Source organism: Babylonia areolata, chromosome 10 (assembly GCF_041734735.1).
Source record: "Babylonia areolata isolate BAREFJ2019XMU chromosome 10, ASM4173473v1, whole genome shotgun sequence".
Classification (NCBI taxonomy): Eukaryota; Metazoa; Mollusca; class Gastropoda; order Neogastropoda; family Buccinidae; genus Babylonia; species Babylonia areolata.
Window position 1 is genome coordinate 36,430,831 of NC_134885.1, and position 27,500 is coordinate 36,458,330.

General features: G+C 42.0%; 1 protein-coding gene across 2 annotated transcripts in view; it reads left to right on the top strand.

Moving 5' to 3' along the window:
• Window positions 1-81: 81 nt before the first annotated feature.
• LOC143286572 (uncharacterized) overlaps window positions 82-27,500 on the top strand; it is a 38,076-nt gene continuing 10,657 nt past the window's right edge. The window contains exon 1 of one of the 2 annotated variants that reach the window (XM_076594187.1): window positions 82-282. The gene's annotated coding sequence lies outside the window, so the exon portion shown is untranslated. The remainder of the gene's footprint in view (window positions 283-27,500) is intronic. The other variant, XM_076594188.1, reaches the window with a different exon arrangement.

Here is a 27,500-nt window from a genome sequence, read left to right on the forward strand (position 1 = left end):
AAACTTCTCGTCGTCCACGTAGTAGTAATTTACGTCAGCAATGACACCTCGGACTCGCAGCGTATAAAACCAAGCCACCGGCTGACAATCGGCCACTCATTCTCGCCAGAGACGGCACAGACCAGATCACCGAGGAGCAGAGACACAGAGAGAGAGAGAGAGAGCATCGACTGCCCCACCATCCTTCCTTCCTTCCATCCCCCTTGCAGGCGACTTGGTTCCAAACAAGGAGAGCACTGGGCCACACCCATCTGTCTGTTTCCAAGGTTCAATTCTCCAAAGGTAGAGAGCTTCTTTGCTTTGCTGACTGAGCGAGTTGTTTGGGTTATATTCTGCTTCAGGCTTGTTTTCTGTCTTTTTTTTTTTATTGTTTTTTGTTATATATATTTTAATTTAGAGTTCTTTTTCCAGCAAAGGTAAGTTTGTGTTGTGGTGTGTCTTTTTGGAATGATACGTGTGTGTTGGTGTTTGTGTGTGTGTGTGTCTGTGTGGTGTGTGTGTGTGTGTATGTGTGAGAGTGAGTGTTAGTGTGCGTGTGTGTGTGTGAGTGTTAGTATGCGTGTGTGTGCGTGCGTGCGTGCGTGTGTGTGTGTGTGTGTTGTGTGTGTGTGTGTTGTTACCTCAATCAGACATGGGAACATCCAGTTTTCATTCTTTTTTTTTCCTTTCTTTCCATTTTTCTGAATTTCTTTTTCTCACACGTCTTCGTGTTTTTTTTCCTTCTCTCTTTTCCACTTCTGCTCCTTCTACGTTCATGGGCTGCATACCCTGTGTTCAGAGAATCAGCCTACTTTCTGAGTACTACGATCTCTCTCTCTCTCTCTCTCTCTCTCTCTCTCTCTCTCTCTCTCTCTCTCCATGTTTCAGGATTAGAAAGAGAGAAAAAAAATGTCGGGGTGGAATGGGGTGAGTGGGGGTCGGTGGGGGGGGGGCGGGGGGGACTACAACTTGATAGTGTTGTGGAAAAAAAAAGTGCAGATAACAACTAAACAACCGTTCCGATATTTCAAAATAACTTTCCAAAGATTTATACAGAAAGAAAGGGTTTACTTTTATTTTCTTTTTTTTTTTTTTTTAGGGAAAATGTAACAGTGCCTCTCCTTCTCCTTCTTCTGCGTTCACTCGTATGCACACGAGTGGGCTTTTACGTGTATGACCGTTTTTACCCCGCCATGTAGGCAACCATACTCCGTTTTCGGGGGTGTGCATGCTGGGTGTGTTCTTGTTTCCATAAGCCCACCGAACGCTGACATGGATTACAGGATCTTTAACGTGCGTATTTGATCTTCTGCTTGCATATACACACGAAGGGGGTTCAGGCACTAGCAGGTCTGCACATATGTTGACCTGGGAGATCGTAAAATTCTCCACCCTTTACCCACCAGGCGCCGTCACCGTGATTCGAACCAGGATCCTCAGATTGACAGTCCAACGCTTTAACCACTCGGCTATTGCGCCCGTCAGTAACAGTGCCAAAAGACGACTTTTATCATTTATAACAAAAGGGGAAACTTAAAAAATCAGCACCTTGGCTGGCATGTTCGTATTCTCTCTTTCGATATTTCTGTTCAAAATGCAAACCATCATCAACAATTTTTGTGTGACAAGAGTTGTTGTAACTGAACAACAACAACAGCAACTCATCAGCATTGGGTTGACAGAAATAGTTTTCATTGGAAAAAGAAATAAATATCCAAACCGGGTGCTAAAACAGGCCAGCAGTTAAGACGTGGTATGTACAGCAATGTCGTTTCTTTTCCACGCCAGCAGGTTTTTTTAATTTTTTTTTTTTTTTAGTTTGATAGTTTATTTGTTTGCTTTGTTTTATCTATTCAACATCAGTTGACTTTACGTTTATGCCTTCCATTGATTACATAAACGGGTTTGAGGAAAGACATGTATAGGTTTATTTTTTTCTGATTTTATTTGTTTATTCATTCGTTTAAAATTTGTTCATTTCTGTTCATGTTTTCATTCCCTTTTCTTCCTCTAGTTTTGTTTCTGTGTGGTAAACCTTTATCACAGAAGTCATCAAATACTTTTTTGTTGTACTTTTTCTATGGATGTACATCTGTAATATCTAACGTTTGCAAATTGAAACTGTATTTGTTTACCCTTGCAAAGAAGGGTTGTTTTTTGTTGTTGTTTTTTGTTTCCAAAGGAAAATTTTACAATCAGTCAAGAATATTTGAGATGTTCATACATCATCATGTTAAAGGATGTTTAAAAAAATTGTTTTATAAAGCTCAAAAAAAAAAAAAAAAAAAAGAAGAAGAAGAAGAAAGAAGGCTTCAAACATTGATATGTAGGTTGGCTTAATCTTTTAATTAATGAACTCCCTTCGTGTGTATTCGCACGCAGAAGATCAAGTACGCACGTTAAAGACCCTGAAATCCATGTCAGCGTTTGGTGGGTTATGGAAATAAGAACATACCCAGCATGCACCCCCCAAAAATGGAGTATGGTTGCCTACATGGCGGGGTAAATAAACGAAACGGTCATACACGTAAAATGTTACATGTCTGTCTGAGTGTGTATGTGTGTGTGCCTGAAATCTGATTGAATGATGCAGTAAACGAATGATGAGCGCCCAATGGCAGCCGTCAGTCGGCTCTACCCAGGTAGGCAGAATGTTGTGTAAATGACTCCGTGTTTGTAAAGCGCGTGGAGCTTGGTCTCCAACCGAGGATAGGCGCTGTATAAGTATCCATATCAATCATTCATTCATAATTTCTGTTAACTAACTCAGTACGGCCAGTCCTCTCTTCTCCTCTACACAGACCCCTCGGATGTCCAGTGGGTGTCTGAATGACCCAACCTTTAGCTTCCGTTGTCAGAATTGTGGTATTCTTTGTCAACCTTCACGTCTTCAGTATAAGAGCCTTCCGCTTGCAATATTTTGATGATGGTAATTGGGGTGAAACGCTGTTAACGTCGTCTCTTTCGCCGTTCGTATGGAGAGAGTTAAGACAACCTCCCCATGCGCCTTCTCCTCCCCCGTCTTGTTTTCACTGGAAAAAAACAACAACAACCTTACACGGCATGATGAGTATATCTACAATAGGCATTAGTAATGGATATTGTTGACATATCAGTACAGAGAGCAGGCATGGATATTACAGCACCAGCACCAGCGTACTATCAGTGAACTGTAGCATTATAGACTGGCATCATTTTTAAATTTGATTGGTAGGTTAATGGATGTGTGGTTTGTAATTCGGTTTGGTGTTATTTTCTTCCAATTCGAGCATCGCGCTTATGCTTATTTGATAAGCACGCTGGTTATGAAGGCGTTTAAAAATAAAATAAAAATTTATGAATAGTGGCTTTCAGTTTTACGAACATAGGAATCAAGTCAAATGCAATGTGTTATTACACACGACTTCATATCATTTTGTCCTTCTTCTTCTTCTTCTTCCCATCCTTCCCCTCCTCTTCCTCCTTCTCTTCCTCCTCCTCTTTCTTCTTCTTCTTATTCTTTCAATCCTCCTCGCCTCCTCCACCACCACCTCCTCCTCCTTCTCTTTCTTCTGCTCCTTTTTCCTTGGTTGTTGTTGCTGCTGCTGTAGTTTTTGTATTGTTGCTACTTTTATTATTATTATTATTATTGTTGTTATTATTAGCTGTTCCTGCTGTTGCTTGGGTTTCGTTTAAACAACCAAAGAAATTGCAACGTTTCGTTTAATGATGACTTCAGAATCTTTAGAATACCTGTGCACTTGTTTTTGTTCAGGACGAATAAAGTCATGTAGGAGATGCAATTGTTTCAATGTTACACACACACTTGTATTCCTGTTTCTTTTTGTGTGTGGGACTATATCATAGTTTGGTGTGTGAGTGTGTGTGTGTGTGGAACTATATCATAGTTTGGTGTGTGAGTGTGTGTGTGGGGGGGACTATATAATAGTTTAGTGTGTGTGTGTGTGTGTGTGTGTGTGACTATATCATAGTTGTGTGTGTGAGTGTGTGTGTGTGGGGGACTATATCATAGTTTGGTGTGTGAGTGTGTGTGTGTGGGGGACTATATCATAGTTTGGTGTGTGAGTGTGTGTGTGAGTGTGTGTGTGAGTGTGTGTGGGACTATATCATAGTTAGCTGTTCCTGCTGTTGCTTGGGTTTCGTTTAAACAACCAAAGAAATTGCAACGTTTCGTTTAATGATGACTTCAGAATCTTTAGAATACCTGTGCACTTGTTTTTGTTCAGGACGAATAAAGTCATGTAGGAGATGCAATTGTTTCAATGTTACACACACACTTGTATTCCTGTTTCTTTTTGTGTGTGGGACTATATCTTGTTTGGTGTGTGAGTGTGTGTGTGTGTGTGTGTGTGGGACTATATCATAGTTTGGTGTGTGTGTGTGTGTGTGGACTATATCATAGTTTGGTGTGTGAGTGTGTGTGTGTGTGTGTGTGTGTGTGTGTGGGACTATATCATAGTTTGGTGTGTGAGTGTGTGTGTGTGTGTGTGTGGGACTATATCATAGTTTGGTGTGTGAGTGTGTGTGTGTGTGTGACTATATCATAGTTTGGTGTGTGAGTGTGTGTGTGTGTGTGTGGGACTATATCATAGTTTGGTGTGAGAGTGTGTGTGTGTGTGGGGGGGGGACTATATCATAGTTTGGTGTGTGTGTGTGTGGGACTATATCATAGTTTGGTGTGTGTGTGTGTGGTGGGGGGGGTCTTTTTTTTAGGGGAAGGGGGTGCGGAGGAGGTTGTTTTTTTGTTATTTTTTTATTGTGTTGTGGCTGCAATGTATGAAAGTAAGATATATATTTTATGTTCGGGGTTTGTTTGTTTTTTTGGTTTATTGATTGTATTGCGGTTGCGATGATGCATGTATGAAAGGAAGATGAATATTTCATGTTCGGCGATCCTTTCTGATCAATTTTCACCGTGCATCTTTCGAGAAGAGAAAAAGTAAAGTAAAAAGAAAACATTTTGCGTACTTGAGAACGGTTTACCACAACGCAAACAAACACACAAACGACGAAAACATATACACGTATAACCAAATCATATAAGCAAGAAAGAAAAAAAAAAAGAAGAAAGAAAACGGTAATCATTCACATGGATGAACGTTCGTTTATTTATTTATAGTCTGTTCATCTAAGATGATGATATTAGACTGAAAATAAATGATGTTATTATTATTATTTGGATTATTATCATTTCTATCATAATGATGATTGTTATTATTAATTAGAAATTGACATTTCTGTATATTCGAATGAAAAGGGGGGCGGTTGAAGTGGAGGGGGGGGGGCAAGGGGGAGGGGACTAAGAAAGGAAGAGACAGAGAGAGAGAGAGAGAGAGAGAGAGAACAGAATGTGGAAAAGACAGAGTACAAAATGTAAAATGGAGAGGGTGAGTGTCAGTGATATGAACGAAAACCAAATTTTCCGTCTAACACATTTGTATATCGCCGATTCTTCGTGCTAAATGCGTGGACTGGTGAACGTTTCCATTAGTGGCTGTATAATAATTCTGTGTCTTTTTGGTTGAAAGGAAGGTTAACTCTCTCCATACGAACGGAGAAAGAGACGACGTTAACAGCGTTTCATCCCAATTACCATCATCAAAATATTGCAAGCGGAACGCTCTTATACTGAAGAGGTGAATGTTGACAAAGAATACCACAATTCTGACGACGGAAGCTAAAGGTTGGGTCATTCAGACACCCACTGGTCCGTGTAGAGGAGAAGAGAGGACTGGCCGTACTGAGTGAGTTAAAAAGTCCTAAGCATTTCATGGCCAGAGGGGTATTGTATCCATACCCTCTCTGTCTGGTAGACAACAGGATCCAGTCCTCCTCTTCCGTCGAATAAACTTCCCCAATACAGTTCAGGTATTCACACCTGAAAAAAAAAAAAAAGAAAAAAAAAAAGAAGAAAATTCGGAGTAAAGTGTCATTTATCTTTCAAAGAGACAGAACCATGGTGAAATGAGGGGGAGGGGGGGCGGGGGGGGGGGGGGGGGGGGGGGGGGGGGGCTCGAACCCTGATCACTGGTGAGCACAGGATCAGACGGCAAGCGTCTAACCCATACCACCACGGCGCCTACTCGGTTTTCTTTAAAAAAAAAAAAAATAATAAAAAAAAATCTTTTTTTTTTTCTTTTTTTTTTGAGACAAATCAACAGAATTGTTCTTATATGCATCAGTGTTTTCCTTTCTTTTAATGGTATCTGACCTCCGGGAATTTTATTTTGATTATGCAGCTGCCGTTATTGTGGTTTCCAGTAATTATCATGTTTTGTTGTTGTTTTCGTTGCTCTCGCTTTCCTACAAAACACTGTGTGTGTGTGTGTGTGTGTGTGTGTGTGTGTGTGTGTGTTTAGGGCGGAGAGGGCGGAGGGGAGTGGTTGAGTGGGTGTTTTTGGTGGGTGGGTGATGGTGGCGAATGTTTGCGAGTATTCTATGTTCGCGTATGAATGTATATGCGTTTATTTATTTATTTGTTTATTTATTTATTTATTTACTTATTCATTTATTTGTTTGTTTCTTTCTTTATTGATTTCTTTGTTCACTTAGCAGTTGGTTTATAATGATTATTCACTTTTTTATTGTCTTTTTTTGTCTTTTGTTTTGCGTTTGATTTTATTTATTATTTCTTTGGACTCAGCCGAGCTGAAGGAAATTTGACCCCAGTTATATCAGTTATGTTTATGCTAATATGACATCTGCGTTACATATCTTCTCATTATTTCGTTTTCATATCAGCGCCGGGGGAAAAAAAGAAAGAAAGAAAAAAGATTTTAAGAGATTATATTATTGACGAGTTCGGAGAGAGAGGTAAGTGGGAAAGGGTTTCGTTTGGTAAAGTATTATTTTGTATTTTATTGTATTCTTTTATTTTTTTAATAGTCACGAGTAATTTTATCTACCTAGAAATTCCAGCTGCTTTCTCTCCGCGGTGGAATTCACGTCGCCAAGGTGCAGCGCCACTTTCTTTCTTTTGTCTCCAAGCATAATCTATTTGTATTGTATTGTATTTGTATTGTATTTCTCTTTTTTTTGTCACAACAGATTTCTCTGTGTGAAATTCGGGCTGCTCTCTTTAGGGAGAACGCGTCGCTAGACTGAGAGCGCCACCCATTTTGTTTTTGTTTTTGTTTTTTTGTATTTTTTCCTGCATGCAGTTGCTTTTTTTCCTATCGAAGTGGATTTTTCTACAGAATTTTTTTTTTCCAGGGACAACCCTTTTGTTGCCGTAGGTTCTTTTACGTGCGCTAAGTGCATGCTGCACACGGTACTTCGGTTTATCGTCTCTTCCTAATGACTAGCGTCCAGACCACCACTCAAGGTCTAGTGGAGGGGGAGAAAATATTGGCGACTGTACCGTGATTCGAACCGGTGCGCTCAGATTCTCTCGCTTCCTAGGCGGACACGTTACCTCTAGGCCATCACTCCGCAGTACTACCAAAGTGGATTTTTCTATAGAATTTGGCCAGAGACAACCCTTTCGTTGTCGTGTGTGTGTGTGTGTGTGTGTGTGTGTGTGTGTGTGTGTGTGTGTGTTTTCTTTTTCTTTTTTTTCTTATTTTACGTGCACTAACTGTAAGCTTCACACGGATCCCCAGTTTATAGTTTTATACGAAAGACTAGCACCCAGACCCCCACAGTGGAGAAGTCGGTGTCCGTATAAGGGATTCAAACCCGCAGACACTCGCTTCCTAGTCGGGCTCACTACTACTGGGCCGCCGCTCCAGCAGGGGTGTGGGGATAGTGGGGGGGGGGGGGGGAGGGTTGGGGGAGGGGATGTATTTTCATCCAAATGAAACACAATACTGCCAGAGACAGTGAATTGCTGATGCTAAAGTTGCTATTGTATTTATCTGTGCTATTTTCGGCTCTCTGGTTATTCGAAATCACCCATTACCACAACACTGTCTTTCTCTGTCTGTCTGTCTGTTTGTCTCTGTCTGTTTGTCTGTCTCTCTCCCTTTCTCTCTCTCTCCCTTTCTCTTACCCGCTCTCTCTCTCCTACTCCCCCTCTCTCCCCCCTCTCTCTCTCTCCCCCTCTCTCTTCCTCCCATCTCTCTCTCTCCTCCACCTCTCTCCCCCCCCACCATGTGTGTGTGTGTGTGCGTGTGTGCGTGTGTGTGTGTGTGTGTGTGTGTGTGTGTGTTCAGAACACCCACTCCAGAACGTCATAGCCATTCCCTGTATATCCATGAACTTTTGAAGTATCGCACAATAACAAAAAAAAATCCCCGTGGTCTACCAACACCCACTCGCACAAAAAAAACACTTTTATTTCCACTTCAGGTTCACACAGCCCACTTTGTCGCGGCGTGCCAATGTGGCTATGATCTGATTGGACTCGTTTTTATAAGAAAGAAAGAAAAAAGCGACTCTGCAGACAAAACTGCGGTATATTGGTAAAACGCAACAGATTTGAGACTGGAGGATTGATGGTTCAAACCCCGTCAAGACGTAAACATCATTCGGATGAGACGAAAAACCGAGTGCAATATTTACTGTCTTACAGCATGTATTGAAAACACAAATGAATAAACAAAAGGTTTGTCGCTGGCACAAAAAGGGAACAAGAGAGGCAAGGCCTTCAAGGCTCACTTGTGATACACTTAAAAAAAAAATCTAATCGTTAAAATGTGTTCTGTATTTGTTATTATAAAGCTTCGCGTTTATAAAAAAAAGAAGAAAAAAAGTCCTAACCAGATTCGAACCCCGCGTGTTCGGGTGAGAAGAAACTGCCTTATCCATTACACTATCGTGGCTCCTTAACTGACGTTCTAAAATTTAACATTTGAACATACTTTTTTAAAGGGCGATAAATCAATTGCGATATTCGCAGTGAGAACACTGTTTAAATCATATTATTCTGGTGTATCTTGGGCATTCAAAAAATCTTTAAGGGCAATAAAAAAAATTCTTTTTAATGGCTATCGCCGCAATCACACTACAACATTTAGCCGTTTTCACTAGATCTAGATAGATGTACAAGTTTAGTTACACCCGCCGGGAATGTAGCACGACATGGTCGATTCAATTTCTCTTTTATGTTCATTCCAGTTTTATAGTTTTAAAGTTGATATGAAAATTTAGTATTTTGTTAAACTAATAACATGTAGAGCCAAGTACAAGTACTTCTAAACGTCGTAAGAAGTGAAAAGGACTTCATTTTGAGAAAAGTCAAGACTGGAAATTTTTTCGCTTCATCGTGATCAGTTCAAGGGTATTAACTCGCATGGTTTACAATTTTTAACTGTGAATTCCGACTGATTCTGTGGATATTTTTATGGCAGTTTGGGGCATAATCCAGTAAGTGATGAGGCGTTCACAAATCTTTCTCTGAATAAATATTGAACGGCCTCCTTCTCCAACTTTCCATCACATAATATCGTGTATTGTCCATTGAATATAGGATTGAACGGGCAGGTCAACAACTTGAAACAAAATGGCGCCGTTCGCGTTCGCGAAGAATATGAGCACGCGCTTTGAATGTGTATGAATATGTGTACGCAATTGATTTTTGCCCATGACCTTCAGGGCTCAGCCAACAGATCTGTAAAGTCCACTCGTCGTATTGATTTTAATATTTTCCGAAAAAAACCACTTGGGCGAATGAACATAGTGAAAGCCCTGTACACTGAGAGTAAAACACACAAGCTTTTTATGTATTGAGTATAATTTCAAAATGTAATGTTTAAGATGAGAAAGATCAGTTTAAAGCAAATTAAGTCCCCTAGCATTAATTACAGAGTAATTTCCCTTTTTAACTATCTGCACCAAAACGTTTGCAAAATGAATAAAACTTCCATGCTTAGCAAAAGAAGTTCCTGTTTGAACAAAAAATGATAATAGTGACTGCTCTTGTTGTTGTGTCAGAATATCACATCAAAGTGCCAAGTTTAGAGAATAAAAAAAATATAAAAATAACAGTAAATACAGTTTGCATATAATTAGGCTTCATTTTTGTGTGTGTGTGTGCCCATCCCAGAGGTGCAATATTGTTTTAAACAAGGTGACTGGAAAGAACTGGATTTTTCCTATTTTTATGCCTAATTTGGTGTCAACTGACAAAGTATTTGCAGAGAAAATGTCATTGTTAAAGTTTACCACGGACACACAAACACACGCACACACACACACACACACACACACACACACACACACACACACACACACACACACACACACACACACACAGGCAACCAAACACCGAGTTAAAACATAGACTCACTTTGTTTACACAAGTGAGTCAAAAATACACTTTGATAGTAAAACAAATATTCTTGCAACCATAATCAAACGTATGTGTATAGCGCTGTATAGTAGTGATGCCCTGCCCCCCCCCCCCCCCCCCCACCCCTCACCCCCTTCCCATCCCTCCTACCTAACCACCTCCCGATACGGGGAGAGCACCCCGACAGAGAAATCTGAAGAAAAAAAAAGAGAGGACAGAACACAATACGATACAATTCAGTATGATATCCTACCAAACATACCACACCATACCCTACGATAATAAATTCCCATCAGCATTTTTCCTTTGTAGAAATATGAATTTCTAGAGGAAACAACGGTTAAGATTAGACAAACTGTTTAACAGCCTCACACACACACACAGCACACAAACACAACACAACAAATATACACACACACACACACACACACACACACACACATACATATATATATATATATATATATATATATATATAAAGTATTATAATTATTGTTGTTGTTATTCTGTCTTGTGTCAAGCACAGAATACGGAATGCGCACAAACCCAATTGCCACACATTCATTTTCTGATTGTTGGTCTATCTGCAAACTTCAACACATAAAACGTGCTGTGCCAACTTAACAATGTCTTTTTTGAAACATACTTTCACGTTGTTGTTGTTCTTCATTTCTGTAAAGTGCTGAAATATAAAAACAAATTGGAAGAGTTCAGTGCCAAAGAAATGAAGGCTGTAGAAGATGACGACTGCCCACTCAGAGAAGGGAGTTTTAGTCAGGAAGCATATTATTCAGTGACACACACACACGCACGCACACACACACACACATATATATATATATATATATATATATAGAGAGAGAGAGAGAGAGAGAGAGAGATAGATAGTCAGATTCTCAATTATTTCCGGGATATTTTCTCGCTCGTTTTTGTATTCGGAGTATGTAATTGCATATCCGGGTTTTAAAGTGAATTGATGTATTTGTGTATATGCGTATTATGACATGTCATTTGCACTTCAAACATATCTGGTGATCGACAGTTACGACTGTTAAAAGTTCAAGAAAAGTAAGACTTCATATTTGAGAAGTGTAAATGAAGACAGACAAACTGAGAGAGGGAAAGTTTATTTTCGATTTATTTTGAGACTGCCAAGAAAGCATATGGACTCATGGTAAAACATGCTCGTGTTTTGGTGACTTGAGAAGACAAATCGACTCACCAGTCTTATAGTTAGTGTAGCAGTGTTGAGTGTGTTGTCCAGTTATGGGTTCTACAGGAAAAGGATAATACGCAGAAGAAATTCTTTTGTTATACCTGTAAATCAATAGCTAATGGTGTCTGCAGCTGATACTAAGAAGTTCTAAACAGCCTTGCAACATTTATAAAGTACACCCGAAAATAGATACCATGGTGACTAAGGAGAGAGCGGCAGAACTTGCGAACAAAATGCTGTGTGTTTTCGATTTTCGTGGTCGGGGTATACTCATAAGTAGCGTTCAGTAACTCTTTGCGGATAAGGAAAAGAGTTACTTGCCTTCTCTCCATCAGGAAGCAGTTTTGTCGTGAATCCTCCACTCGTTCCGATCTTCAGTGACGCCAGTGTAGTCGTTTTGATGCGAAGTCAGCGGTTCTGATCAAATGTCAGGTTTTCTCAAGCCAAGGATAAGAAAACGACTCATGAAAACCACATTACTACGGTACGAAAGTCGACGACGGGTTATGAATCTGTTGAGCTCTCTTTCACATCATGCACATTGACTTGTATTTGTATTTGTATTTCATTTTATCACAACAGATTTCTCTTTGTGAAATTCGGGCTGCTCTCTCCAGGGAGAGCGCGTCGCTACACTACAGCGCCAACCTTTTTTTTTGTATTTTTTCCTGCGGCAGTATTATTTGTTTTTCCTATCGAAGTGGATTTTTCTACAGAATTTTGCCAAGATCAACCCTTTTGTTGCCGTGGGTTCTTTTACGTGCGCTAAGTGCATGCTGCACACGGGACCTCGGTTTATCGTCTCATCCGAATGACTAGCGTCCAGACCACCACTCAAGGTCTAGTGGAGGGGGAGAAAATTTCGGCGGCTGAGCCGTGATTCGAACCAGCGCGCTCAGATTCTCTCGCTTCCTAGGCGGACGCGTTACCTCTAGGCCATCACTCCACAGTGTGCGTGCACACTGATTTTCTACTATCATGAAACAGTAGCATTGTTTTTTTGTTTTGGGGGGTTTGTTTTTTTTTTCGCGTCACCCCACGTTTTGAAAGAACCCTTCTCCCACCCGCCCCGAAAACGGAGTATGACTGCCTACATGGCGGGGGTAAAAACGGTCACGATACACGTAGAAGCCCATTCGTGCATGAGAGTGAACGTGGGAGTCGCAGCCCACCAACGAAGGAGAAGAAGGAGAAGGAGAACATTGGTTGATATATTGAATCTTTAATGTGTAAAGAATTAGACAGTCAAGGCTTTTTATTTTATTTCATTTTTTGTTGTTGTTGTTGTATTTTTACTATTCTGCCCATTTAATGACAAAAAAACCATAAAGATGAATAAATGCAATGAATAAGATAGAATGATAAAAACAACGGCTGAGAAGAAGAAGAAGAAGAGAAAAAACACCGCAGACACACATGGAACGTAGGAAGACATGACTTACACTAACGGACAAAAGAACACGGCTTCAGAAACATACATATTTCCACTTGACCATTTTTCTTACAAAAAAAAAAAAAAAAAAAAAAATCATCTCTATCGGCACATTCCAAGGACCTCTGTCACAGTCATCGTTTCCGTCATGACGTGATTCAAAGTGTGTGTGTGTGTGAGGGCTTCATAATCTTCAGCAAGCAGAAATAGTGGGGCGAACTTTGCTCCCATGACAACTTTGAATTGTTCAGCGATGTCAAACGCTTTCAGTTTGTCGATACTGATTTTGTGACGGCTGTCAGTAAGTTTTATTTTTCTTTCCATTTTAAATGTCACCCATCATTGGTGGCTTCGGGAAGTATCTTGCTTGTGTTTTGCTTCTTTTAGAAAACAGAAACACCTCTTGGAGGTAGTAGTAGTAGAAGTAGCAGTAGTAGCAGCAGCAACAACAGCAGCAGCAGTAGTAGAAGTAGCAGCAGAAATAGTAGTAGTAACAACAGCAACAACAGCAGCAACAGCTGCAGTAGTAGTAGGAAGAAGAGGAGGAGGAGGAGGAATAAAGGTTCAAACCTAAGTCTCGTGGTTTATGAACACAAGTCTTTCAATGTACTTTTATTCACTGAGTTTGTAAACTGTGTTTGCGCGTTCCATTATATGGCAAATCAATCACCAAAGCTTTTTGAAAGCGCTAGTTGAATCTGAGGGTGCTGCTTCAAATCCATGTGGCAATGAGTTCCAAAGGTTGGGGCGACTCATTATTACTAAAGCAGTGTTCACGCTTGTTAGTATTGACACGCTGGGTAGCTACATTCCGTTCTGAGTTCCTCGGTTTATCATTTTTAGACAACGAAAAGAATTATTCAAAACTAATATCCTCTAACCAATCAAATATTCTGTTGATCTCAATAAGGTCCCCTCTTACATAATCTCACAAGTCATAGGACTGAGAGAATACGAAAAAAACGAGAGTCGTGTACACTTACAAACATATGTGTCCACACACACACACACACACACACATATGCATATACACATGCACACACAGTTGCATATACACACATGCATACATACACAGGCATACATACACGTACACATACAAAAAAACTAACAAACGCACACACACTGGCGTGCATGTACGCACGCACACACACACACACACACAGAGAAAAGAAATCAAACACACAACCCCAATCCCCTTTCTTCTTCCCTCTCCGCCACACTCTCTCCACCTTTACACTCCTCTCTCTCTCTCTCTCTCTCTCTCTCTCTCTCTCTCTCTCTCTCTCTCTCTCACTTGGTCTGCAAATAATCAAGTTGGTAAACATTTAGCAACATTTCAATATAAATCCCTCAAAAGGGTTAGAGATGTTACACAAACTATTGATTGTTCATGTAGTCATACCTTAAGTAGGCAGTTCTTTCTTTTCTACACAGACATAAGGGTTGATTGACCATTGTACTTAGTTTATACCCCTTCAATAGGGGCTATGGCCAATCGGAATAAATCATCCAGCCTGGTCTGGTCTAGTCCACTGTGCTGGTGGAGTGCTGATCTTGTACTTTATTCGGTGTGAGACAGGGAGCCAGTGGAGATGTTGCAAAAGAGGAGTGATGTGCTCAGATCTTTTCTTTCTGAGGACGAGTCGGACAGCAGAGTTTTGTATGCGCTGAAGGGACTGAATGGATGAAGCAGGCAAACCAGACAATAGAGAGAGAATGAGAGAAACGACAAGTCTAGATGTTGCGTCAGTGGACAGATATTTCCGGACGGCACTGATGCGCCGCAGTTGACAGTTAAAAATAGATGGACAGCTCATTGGCCAGGAAAGCTGGAGCCAACTGGACGCCATACTGACACTCGTATCTGGCTGTCTGTCTGTTGAGAGGTCGTCTGTTAAATGGTGGTAGTTTCTGAACTGTAACCGTGTATCTTCGACGAAATCGTGTTATGCTTGCCCCCACGACATTCCAAATGTTGTGTCTTGATTGATATCTGCCAATGGTTTATCTACCAAAGTTATTACAGGAAAACAGTGCAGTGACACGAAGCACAAACTTGCTGTGGAGGCACACACGGGAATGCTAGCGAGCTTGCCGTGAAGCAGTCATCGTAGCCAGCTAAGCTATACTGACACGAGTAGCAAAATGGCTGATTGGACCACTTCCGCTGGCTTCAGTTAGCAAAGGGGCTCAAAGAAGGCATGCGCTATCTACCTATTTTTAGAGCAGTGGGTCTGTTCTCACTTGGTATGGTCTTCAGGAATAACAGCAGCCCAGTGGTGTTGGGTCTATCCCGTAGTGGAGTGCTGGACTAGAGATAACGGTCCGCCTAGGAAGCGAGAGAATCTGAGCGCGCTGGTTCGAATCACAGCTCAGCCGCCGATATTCTCTCCCCCTCCACTAGACCTTGAGTGGTGGTCTGGACGCTAGTCATTCGGATGAGGCGATAAACCGAGGTCCCGTGTGCAGCATGCACTTAGCGCACGTAAAAGAACCCACGGCAACAAAAGGGTTGATCCTGGCAAAATTCTGTAGAAAAATCCATTTCGATAGGAAAAACAACTAAAACTGCACGCAAGAAAAAAAAAAGAATGGGGAGGAGAGGAAAAGGCTGAAGAAGAAGAAGGAGGAGAAGAAGAAGAAGGAGGTGGAGGAGGAGAAAAGAAGAAAAAGTACCATATATGGAGGAAGGAAGAGGATAAGAAGTACCAAAAAAAAAGAAGTCCCACATATCGACCGGAAGTTTTACCACCACCCCCTCCACCCACCACAAGATTTTTTTTTTTTTTTTTTTTTTGTAAACCCGATATGGTATTGCATGTATACGTATCGGTTCCCCCACACTCTGTGACTGCCTCTCAATGCTGAAAGTGACACTGAAACTGACTCCTGATACTGACACATTGATTGAACGACGGGCGGTCAGTTAATTAAGGGTCAGGCTCATCACCAGGAACAATCCCTTTTTCACCGAGTGTGGGGAGGGGTGCGGGTGGGGGGGGGGGGGGGAGGGGTACGGGCCAGCTTTCCACAGAAAGAGAGAAAAAATAGAAAGGGCTGTCGACATTTCATATCATCATTCCGTCTATCACTCCTTAGTTTACACCAGTTCTCAACCTGTTATCATGTCCAGAGAGAGAAAGAGAGAGTGAGAGAGAGAGAGAGAGAGAGAAGTGATTTCTTGTCATATCATCATTTCACACTCCTCAGTTTACATTTGGTTTCATTAAGAGCCTTGTTATCAAGTCCAGATTGAGAGAGAGAGAGGGGGGGGGATAGGTGGGCGGAGGGGTGGGGGGTGGGGAGATGAATGGATGGACAAATTGATGGTTTATCAATTATAGGCCATTGTCACTCAGAGAGAGAGAGAGAGAGTGTGTGTGTTTCAGTTTCAAGAAGGCGTCAGAGCGTGCAAACAGATCCATATACGCTACACCACAACTACCGAGAAAAAAAAAGGTGGAGATATCCGGCCTTCGGAATACCCAGCGCGCTGATTAGGCCTTGATACACACACACAGAGAGAGAGAGAGAGAGAGAGAGAGAGATAGCGGGTGTGAGTGTACAATTTGGTGCAGTGTGTGTGTGTGTGTGTGTGTGTGTGTGTGTGTGTGTGAACGTGTTCGTAAGTATTTGTGTGCATGAGGGAGAGGGAGTATAATATATACACTGTATACTATACAAACAGGGAGTGTACAAAGAAACTCCCTATCTCTCTCTCTCTCTCCTTCTCTCACGCACACACACACACCATATTGACACACATTCACAAACAGGCACAAATGTAGAGACACCCACCTATCTACCCATCCACACAGAGAGAGAGAGGGGAAGGGTGATAGGGATGAGAGGGTTGGTGAAGAATAAAATGAGAAAGGAAGAGTGCCGTAGAAATAACGATGATAATAATAATAATAATAATAATAATGATAATTATAACGATAATGATAGTAATGATGATAATAACATCAATAAAAACAAGAATGACTTTGAAAGAGAACAACTCCTTTTGTTGCCATGGGTTCTTTGTCAGTGTCCCAAGGACGTGCTGCACACAGGACCTCGGTTTATTGTCTCATCCGAAATGACTAGACGCTCAGTTTGATTTTTCCGGTTAAACTTAGCAGCAGGAATCGAACCCAGTCCCATAGCAGACACTGCGTTGACGGATGAGCATCTTAACCATTCCGCCACATGGCGTTACTGTTCATAACTGAAATAGTCTTTAGCATCACCACGATGTTAACAATTGTATATAAAATACTGCCATGGAGGTTGTTTTTTTTCTTCTGTCATGAAACTGGAATATTATTTTAAGACATGTATTTTTTTTTTAAATAATCTTAATTGGATCGCGCGAACCGCAATAGTTCTCCACTACACTACACTGCACTACACTACATTACACTACACTGTACTGAACTACACTACACTACACTATATTACACACTACACACCACTACACTACACTGTACACGAACCGCAATAGTTTTCCACTACACTACACTGCACTGCACTGCACTACACTACACTACACTACACTGCACTGCACTACACTACACTGCACTGCACTGCACTGCACTACACTACATTACACTACACGATTCAGAGCAATGCATGCAATACATTCCCGAAGCAGAGCGCAGGTTTGATCAAACTTGTTGACGGGCACAATAGCCGAGTGGCTAAAGCGTTGGACTTTCAATCTGAGGGTCCCGGGTTCGAATCTCAGTAACTGCGCCTGGTGGGTAAAGGGTGGAGATTTTTCCGATCTCCCAGGTCAACATAATGTGCAGACCTGCTAGTGCCTGAACCCCCTTCGTGTGTATACGCAAGCAGAAGATCAAATACGCACGTTATTAAAGATCCTGTAATCCATGTCAGTGTTCGGTGGGTTATGGAAACAAGGACATACCCAACATGCACACCCACGACCCGAAAACGGCGTATGGCTGCCTACATGGCGGGGTAAAAACGGTCATACTCGGTAAAAGCCAACTCGTGTACATACGAGTGAACGTGGGAGTTGCAGCCCACGAACGAAGAAGAAGATCAAATCTGCTATATTTTTAGTGCTTCAAACGATGTACCTAAATCGGGAAACTGCGTGACCTATATAAGATGGCGTCTGTCTCTCTCCACTACCCCACCCCCAATTCAATCTCCCGACCTTAAACACACACACACACACGCACACACACACACACACACACACACACACACACACGCACACACACACGCACGCACACACACACCACAAATACCACCACTGTTCCCATCAAATATTTTCATTACCCGATCCCATAAAAAAAAACATGAAAAAATACCCCGCATATCAATCAATAAACCAATATTGTGCAAACAGCGAAAATCTCACCCAGTGTGTGTCTTGTCGTTACAAAGCCACACATAAAGTCTTCGAACTACTTTGTTATTGACGAATCGTTGTAAACAGGGTTTGAAGAAAAAGAAGAAAAACAACATAAAGTTTTGGAGTTTCTTTCAGGTCATGTCAGAGCAAGAAATGAAACATTATCCATGAGAACCAGCCATTAAAGGGAGAGAAGAAATAACCTGTACAACTTGACGGTCACCTAATTGACACTGCTGTTGCTGCTGCGTGTATTTTAACTCCCTCCTCCCCTCCCCCACCCCACCCCAACACCTCACGCAAAGTCCGTGGAAAAAAAGGAATGCTCTGGGTTTTACCACCGTCTCATGGAAGAGACAATGAGACGAAAGCAAACTCGTAAAAAAGCACTGTGTCAAAACCAGGACTGACTTTGAACGGCGAGGATCTCTCCCTCTCTCTCTCTCTCTCTCTCTGTAAGTGTGCGTGTGCGAGAGAGAGAGAGAGAGAGAGAGAGAGAGAGGGAGGGGGGAAGGGAGAGAAAGAGAGGGGAGGGAGAACTCAGAACTCAGAACTCAGAAATGTTTTATTGTAGAAGGCCTTCTGACCCATTACAATGTTGAGCACACACACACACCCCATCCCACACCTCCACACCCCTTCCCACATCTCCCCCCCCCCCCCACACACACACACACATGCGCGCGCGCAGACTCGATTTTGTAAAACCGGGCATGGAGGGGAGGGAGAGAGAGAGAGGGGGGGGAGAGAGAGAGAGAGAGAGAATGTGTGTGTATGTGTGTGTTCTGGGTTTTTTTTATGTCTTTTATTAATACCATGCTTGTGCCTCTGTGTGTGTGTGTGTGTGTGTCTTATTTTTACCATGCTTATGCCTTTATGTAGTATAGTATTCGTATTCTATGACTTTAAGTAGCATTGTGTATTGCATGCAATGACATATATAATGTAGTTTTGTGTAGTGTAGACCCTGTTTCAGGGCGGGGACTGGATGAAAAAAAGCGCGCCAGTGCTTATCTATTGTACTCGATAATAAAGAATTTGTCTTGTCTTGTCTTCTCTCTCTCTTTCTCTGTGTGTGTGTGTGTGTGTGTGTGTGTGTGTGTGTGTGTGTGTGTGTGTGTGTTTAAGGTGGGGAGATTGAATTGGGGGTGGGGTCATGGGGGGACAGACGCAATCTTTTTATAGGTCACGCAGTTTCCCGAAAGCATGACGCCACACACCACCACTACCAAAATTACCCCTTTTCTCTCTTTACAAGTGTATTATTGGTATTACCATTCAATTGTATTTTTCGAAATAATAATGCCAGGGATAACCCTTTTAGTTGCCCAGGGTTCATTTACGTGCGTTAAGTACATGGATGCTGCACACAGAACCTCATCCGAAAGCCTGTCACCCATATTATATTACTGTGTTGATAATACGAGATGGCTGCAAGTCTTTTTATTTTTTTATTTTATTTTATTTTTATTTTTTTTGTCACAACAGATCTCTGTATTAAATTGGGAAGAGCAGAAAAAACTATTTAAAAAAACCACAAAAAAACCCAAACAAAAAAACAAAATCAAAAACCAGCAAAGTAGCTATGGAACTGTTTCTCTGTCTGTCTGTATGTCTGTCTGTTTGCCTCACCTTCTCTCTCTCTCTCTCTCTCTCTCTATATATATATATATATATATATATATGTGTGTGTGTGTGTGTGTGTGTGTGTGTGTGTGTGTGTGTACACGTACATATATAAAAAAGCATATAATTATACACACATAAATATACATATATGAATATGTATATAAATTAAAAAAAGAGATGTATATATATATATGTGTGTGTGTGCGTGTGTGTGTGTGTGTGCGTGCATATGTGTGTATGTGTGCGTTACATATGTGCGAGCATGTGTGTGTGTGTGTATGTGTGTCTGTCTGTCTATGTGTGTATGTTTGTGCGTGCACGCACTTTAAAGAATATCTCTTCTTCTTCTTCTTCATCTTCTTCTTCTTCTTCTTCACTATTCATTTATTTTATACTTTAATAAAATCTCCTCTTCTTCTTCATGTATCTATCTATCTATCTATCTATCTATCTATCTATATATCTATCTATCTATCTATCTATTCATTCATTTCTTTGATACTTAAAAATACATTTCTTCTCCTTCTTCTTCTTCTTGTTTCTATTCATTCATGTATTTGATACTTAAAATAAAAGTATTTCTTCTTCTTCTTCTTCTTCTTCTATTGCATCTTCTTCTTCTCTTAGTACTGTCATTATTATTTCATCCCCCCCACGCCCCCCACCCCTCCTCAAGGCCTGACGAAGCGCATGGGGTTGCGTTGCCGGTCAGGGATCTGCTTAGCAGATATGGTGCGACACTGCTGAATGTATCCCCAACTGTCTCAGTTTCTGGCTGTCGTGGGATAGGACAGGGCTTAAGTTCCGGTAAAGCTCCTCTCTGTCCACTCAGCGATTTCCATGTATTTCTTTAACTCTCTCCATACGAACGGCGAAAGAGACGACGTTAACAGCGTTTCACCCCAATTACCACCATCAAAATATTACAAGCGGAAGGCTCTTACACTGAAGAAGTGAATGTTGACAAAGAATACCACAATTCTGACGACGGAAGCTAAAGGTTGGGTCATTCAGACACCCACTGGACATCCGAGGGGTCTGTGTAGAGGAGAAGAGAGGACTGGCCGTACTGAGTGAGTTAAAACAAATCTCAGCAGAAGCTTGCAAAACATAAAAAAAAAAAAAAATATCTTAGCCAAAATGTTGAAGGCTGTCAGTAGTATTTTGGACGAACTGATATGTCTGGAAAAGTTAATGAGAACTGGGCATCAAAAAACACCGGCCGGGCGTTTCATTTTTCCATGATTCTTTTGCTTTAGGAATTAAGTACATCAAAATATCATCGCAGATTCTTTTTTGTTATTTTTATTTATTTTTTTTAATCAGTAACGGTTATGGATGAACTGGTAACAAGCTGTTCATTTATGATGCTCCGCGGGATTCAATGCCTTGATGTACTACCTATCTTCCTTTAAAAAAATTTTTTTTTTTTTAACTTTGTTTATTCTACATTCCCAAGCACCCGCCAGTGTTTGTTAGTTTGTTGGGGTTTTATGTTGTTGTTGTTGTTGTTGTTTTGTTTTGCTTTTTGTTGTTGTTGTTTTTTTTTGGTGCCGCTGTTTTCTTGCTCTCCTGGTTCTTTTTGTTGTTTGTTTTGTTTTAGCTTTATTTTGTTTTCCCTCTAAACTCACAATTTGACGCATTCCTTGGGGATCTGTTCTTCATGTCTGTCCCAGTTAACAGTTTCTCTGTGTGTGTGTGTGTGTGTGTGTGTGTGTGTGTGTGTGTGTGTGTGTGTGTGTGTGTGTGTGATGCACAGACAAGAGACACATCTGCTATGGAGAAAACAAACAAACAAACAAGAACAACAGCTACAAAAGAGGGCAAATGCCTGACCTACGGTTGAACCCAAATGTACTTGCCTGGCCTAGAGATCTGAACCTTAGGTTTGCTTAACTCTCTCCATACGAACGGCGAAAGAAACGACGTTAACAGCGTTTCATCCCAATTACCATCATCAAAATATTACAAGCGGAACGCTTTTAAACTGAAGAGGTGAATGTTGACAAAGAATTCCACAATTCTGACGACGGAAGCTAAAGGTTGGGTCATTCAGACACCCACTGGACATCCGAGGGGTCTGTGTAGAGGAGAAGAGAGGCCTGGCCGTACTGAGTGAGTTAAAGCAATTCTATATCAAGCAAATAATTCAATTTCCGATTTCCTGTATGTCTCCAATGAAACAGGTGCTATTTGCTGGTGCCTGTACATTCCGACCTCTCGTTGTTGTTGATTATCTACGTTCTTACAGGAAAAAAAAACAAAAAAAACTTGCATGCATAATTTTTTTTTCTTTTCTTCCTGCCCTTTTCCTTCGCAAACACACACACACACACACACACACACACACACACACACACATACACGCATACACACACGCACACACATACACACACACTAGCACCCCCTAGCCCCCCTCCCCCAACACACACACAAACACTCCCACACGCACACGCATACACACATACACTCCACCGCCCCCCCTCCACACACACACACACACACACACACGTACACACACATGCACACATACACAATCGCATACGCATACACACACACACACACACACACACACACACACACACGCACACACACACACACGTCTCATTCAAGCATGTCTGTCCGCAAAAGAAATGGCTGAAGCAAACATCGGGACACATTTCAACTTTCATTTCCCTGTTGCAAAATAGACGCATAGGCCACAGAGAGCAGGTTGAGCGCAAACAAGAAACACTTTCCATCAGCTTTCATTATTCCTTTCACATGCACAATGCTCAGTTCGAGAATGTCTCATTAACATCGGTTTTCTTTTTTCCTTCTTTTTGTGTGTGTGTGTATTTGTTTGGTCTCATGCATATGTCAACTGTTTCATTTGCACACACACACACACACACACACACACACACACACACACACACAGAGTGTCCCTCCTACACGCACGCGTGCACAAACACACACACACACACACACACACACACACACACACACACACACACACACACACTTCCCTTAAACACACACACACACACAGTCACGAAAACGTGTGCATCATATCACGATTTATATGTAAATGATTTGTACCCAAAACAACTCAAAACAAAACAAAAAGTTTGTCAGCAAACATGTTCTATAATCATTCAGATTATTTTCGATTGATCTCGTTCGTTTTTTGACTTTCTTCGAGGGTGGGAGTGGATATGGGGGTGGGGGTTAATTGTGCTGTCATTCCGATTCATTTATCTATTTATTTCTCTATTTGCCTGCCTGCCTGTCTTTGTCGGCGAAGGGTCAATGACCCGATCCCTTAGATTTGGCTGTTGACCCGGGTTACTGTCCTTGTTCTGGTACGTTTTAAAGGGTTCATGACCATTGAGAGATGAATAATAATAATAATAATGATAATGATAATGGTAATAACAATGATGATAATGATAATCAGAATAAATAAATAGATATATACAAACATACATAGTTTTTTTGTTCTTGTTGTTTTTTCACCGGACCGTGTGCATTAGTCAGATAATGAAATCGCTTACACACCAGTTATTCCTCCACATGCATGCACAGGTCTGATTTCACTAGAGGGATGATAGAGACTTAAAAGAAAAGAAAAAAAATCTTGGGCGAAACTGTAACTCTTTGTGTGATATCTCGCGAAAGAGTGGACGGATTTCCATGCCCATGCGTGATAAGAAACTCTATGGAGAGCTGGACAGTACAGGGTCTTCAGAGAAGCCCCCCACACCCCTTCAGTCAAGTGTTTCGGCCCTTATTAACTCTCTCCATACGAACGGCGAAAGAGACGACGTTAACAGCGTTTCACCCCAATTACCATCATCAAAATATTACAAGCGAAGGCTCTAATACTGAAGACGTGAATGTTGACAAAGAATACCACAATTCTGACGACGGAAGCTAAATGTTGGGTCATTCAGACACCCACTGGACATCCGAGGGGTCTGTGTAGAGGAACAGAGAGGACTGGCCGGGCCGTACTGAGTGAGTTAACACCTTACATTCTAAGGGGCCGGGCTGCACCCAGGTCATGACTCCTCATGACTCCTTGATGCCTTTGTATTGCCGCCGGTTTTTTGTTTGTTTGTTTTTTGTTTTTTTTCAAAACCAGGTCCTCAGCAGGTTTGAACCTGTGCCTCCAGGGTGGTGGCCACTTCAGGAATGAGTCGCATGAGTCACCTTACTGGCAGACGTTTTAACTACTGAGCCATCGTACGCCTAGTTTGAGTAGGGAAAAAATTAATCTTTATGAAGTTGACATTCATGTGCAATGTCACACCATAGAACAAGGACAGGGGGAGATAAGTGAGGAAGTATATATGTACTGGCCTTGGTGGCCGCCCTTTCCTTGAGGCGCGCCATGGAGGAGTCTGTCAAGCGTTGGACGTCTGGTCCAAGTGTTCACATAGTGATCAGAGTTCGAGTCTCGGATGTAGTAAGGTGCTGTGCGTGACAGGGAGAGACACTTTACTCCGATCTTAGCTCACTCCTCCCAGGTGTCAATGGTTACCGGAGTACGGTCAGGAAAGGTTAAAACCAAACACACACACACACACGCACTCATACACACACACACGCACGCACACACACACACACACACGCACGCACACACACACAAACACACACATGCGCACACACACACACACACAAACACTCGCACACACACACACACACACACACACACACACACACACACACAAACACACACATGCGCACACACACACACACACACACACACACACACACACACACACAAACGCACACACACACACACACACACACACACACACACACACACACACACACAGAGGGGACTTCCCCGCCTTCCATTACCACCGAGCCCTGGACACAATGGATACGAATTCACTGGCCCCAATGGCCTTAAAGTCTTAACTCCCGAGAGCAAGGTTTCGGTTGCGCCCCTTTTCTCTGCATTCAAATTTTGTATTACGTGTAGCTGACACATTTTGTACTTTCCAAAGTCAATTCAGGTCTAGATTGGAAGCTGCTAGGCAAATCTCGCTCTCTGCCATAAATGAAGCCAAACCGTAGCTTTATTAGGCTTTTATTTTGAATAAACCTTCACCGACGTCACAGTGTGAGAAACTGGCTTGATTCAAATCGCCCGCCATTTATAGTCCGGTTCAGGCTTTAAGAGAGGAGCTACAAGCACAAGCCATTACATCTTGTGTTAACATCATCACTGTGAACACCTCAAAGCCATGACACACACACAGTGGATGAAGAAACTACTGCGTAGAGATCGATTCCATCAATAGCATTTGTCCTGTATGATGGTGAGAGTAAATAATGGTGGAGACCAATACTACCCAGTTACACACTACCCAAGTTACATCCTCTGTGGCGTTCACCCCCACCCCCACCCCCCCCCACCCCCATCCCCTATCTCTTCCATCTCTTAACCCTCTATTTATCACCCACCTCCACATTTTCACTGTCTCCATTGACGTTCTTCTTCTTCTTCTTCTTCTGTCCGAGCTGACCTCTCTCCATCACCCACTCACTCACTTCTTTACTTACTTATTTACGTTCCTGTTCCAGTGTACATACCATCACACGAGGCCAAACTGCACTGTCGTGACGAGGTCACACAAACGCAAAGTCTTTCCTCTCACAACAAGCACTTCTTCCTGTTGGTTCCGTGACTTTGCTGATGAACGCTGAAACAACACACGCACGCACACACACACACACACACACACACACACACACACACACACACACACACACACACACACACACACGCACGCACGCACACACACACCAAAAACTACCACGGAAATGCAGACGGACAGCCAGACAGATGAAGACAGACTTCTTGAGGTCGGTAAATGACATACTTTCTTTATTTAATTTCCTTGAGAAAACATGGTGGTGCACACTCACGAGAAGAAGAAGAAGAATGAAGAGGAGGAGGAGGAGGTGGAATAGAAGAAGATAAGAAGAAAAAGAGGTTTAACTCTTTCTATACGAACGGCGAAAGAGACGACATTAACAGCGTTTCACCCCAATTACCATCATCAAAATATTGCAAGCGGAAGGCTCTTATACTGAAGAGGTGAATGTTGACAAAGAATACCACAATTCTGACGACGGAAGCTAAAGGTTGGGTCATTCAGACACCCACTGGACATCTGGAGGGGTCTGTGTAGAGGAGAAGAGAGGACTGGCCGTACTGAGTGAGTTAACCTGGGGTGGTGATAGGGCGTGCGTGCGTGTGCGTGTGTGTGTGTGTGTGGAGAGAGAGGGTGTGCTCAGAAGGTGTTGTTCTGCCGTTGACTATTCTTGGCAAGCACCTGCCATTATAGGCCTACTAAAGTTCCCTTTCCCTTCTCTCACGAACGACGGTCGCCACCCCCACCCCCACCCCCTGTCCACCCCCACGCCCCCCCACACATCACGTCCACACCCATCTCTCCTCCTCTCCTCCCAGCTTCCCTCCTTTCCCCTACACCCTGATAGGTATGCTTTCTTTCTTTCTTTGTTATTTATCTATCTGTCTGTCAGTCTATCTGTCTTTCTTTCTTTGTTTTTTTTTTTTTTTTTAAATTTATCTATCAGTCTATCTATCTGTCTGTCTTTCTTTCTTTCCTTCTTTCATTTATCTATGAATTCATTATATATACATATACATCGAGATATATCTATTTATGATTTGTTTTGAAATACATATTTAATCAGGAATCTTATAATGGAAGTGGGTGGCGTGTGGAGGTGGATAGGGGTATTGATGATGAACTTAAACAGAGAGACAGACACGCACATAACAAATCTCTCTCTCTCTCTCGACTCTCTTTCTCTTACCCCCCCCCCCCCCCCCCCCCCCACACACACACACACACACACACACTAAGCCCCCACACATTCCCCCATACCTCTTGGATTGTGTGTCGTGAACTTTCAGGACCTGACATTCATTATTTGGTACATTATCTTACCACAACATTTTACTCTATGTGTTTCAATCTCAGCCTACAACACCTTTGATAAGACAACGCGGGCATTTTTTCTTTTCAATTTATCAACAACTTTGAAAGCATTGACAGGATTGGCAACACATTGCAAAACGTTTGTAGGACCAACCAGATATGTTTGGGAAGAGATGGAGAACTTTTAGCCAAGACACATTAGAAAATAAGGCAAAGCACCGGAAAATTTTGGCAACGCTTCATAGATTTTTGGTGCTTCTGGTAATAAGACAATGCATCGTGAAAGAGCAATGAGGCCAGGAGAGTAAAAGATTAAAACCCACAATGAAGAGAGGTAACTCTCCATTTACGAGGCACACTACTCCAAGTCAATGCTGCTCGTGCTACCGCTTCAGCTAGCACACAGGTAAATAAAAAGGTACATTGGAACAAACCCAGATACATCCTTAGAAACAGAAACTCCAGGCTTCTAATATACGTTTTTATTTACCTGTGTGCTAGTTCAATCGCTAGCATATGCAGCTTCACTTTCAGTTTCTCAAGGAGGCGTCACCGCGTTCGGACAAATCCATATGCGCTACACCACATCTGATAGGCAGATGCCTGACAGCAGCATAGCCCAACGCGCTTGTCAGGCTTTGAGTGCATGTTTATATATTTGTTTACCTAACATGAGT